Genomic DNA, 1,029 nt, shown 5'->3' on the forward strand with positions numbered 1-1,029 from the left:
GGGACGCTGCTGCAGCACCTGCGCCAGGTGAGCGCGGGGAGGGGGTGCGGGGGGGGGGGCGCGCCGGCCCCGGGAGCGCCCCGCCCCTTGCCGAGCAGGCCCGGAGCGCCGAGGGCACCGCCCAAGGCCCCCTCTCGCGGGGATGGAGCTGGTCTGGCAGCAGGTGCCTCGGCGCTCCCGCTGAATTTGAGGCCTCGGGGCGGGGCGGAGGAAGGCTGGCCCAGTGAGGCCCGGCTGCAGGGGACCTGTTGGAATAATGTCCCCGCTTCTCTCTCCTCCACACGCGGAGAGGGAGGCAGGTCCCAGGGATGGGCGGTGGGAGCGGATGCGGGGAGGGATGCCTAGTCTGGGCCAGGGCGCTTTTCTTCCTCTCCATCCACTGGCAGTCACCAAGGGTCCTCAAGGAATGCGCAGTCGTCGGTTTCCCCAGGGGGGAGTCCAAGGGCACAGCCCTGGGACTGGTGAGGTGCCAGTCGCGAGGTCATTTGCCCACCCGGGAGGCATCCTGGATTGCGGTTGAGGCAGGAGGCAGCGTTTATCTCCCCTGGTTTACTTGGACAGGTGCTCAGCCAGGAGTCCCTGCTGAACAGTGAAGAGAAGGGAAGGGGGGAGCTGACTTGGTTTCCTATGTGAGTACCTGGCTGCAGGAACTTCAGAAGGCGGCCAGCACTCTGCCTTCAGCCTGTTCCTGTCCCTGTCCCGTTGGTTAGGGACTGACGTTGCAGATCTGGCCAGTCCCCTTTGCTTTGGGGCTGCCCTGGGCGGATGCTGTCATCCACATCTCTGGCTTGTTTTCCTCCTTCACTTTCTTTTGAGGGAAGTGAGCCCCCTGTTCCATGGATTTTGTTGAGAGAGAGAGAGGCAGGAAGGTGCGTCTCCTGCATCACCAAACAAGTTGTCTTGGCCCAGCTTTGGGGGGTGACCATGTCCAGGTCCCATAGTCCTCCTCTGTGTGGAGTCCACCACAGACCCAGGACGGGGGACCTCAGGTGGCCTTTCTAAAGTTTCTCTGTCTCTAATGAAAGACGC

The sequence above is a fragment of the Neomonachus schauinslandi genome, chromosome 15 (genome assembly GCF_002201575.2).
Source record: "Neomonachus schauinslandi chromosome 15, ASM220157v2, whole genome shotgun sequence".
Classification (NCBI taxonomy): domain Eukaryota; kingdom Metazoa; phylum Chordata; class Mammalia; order Carnivora; family Phocidae; genus Neomonachus; species Neomonachus schauinslandi.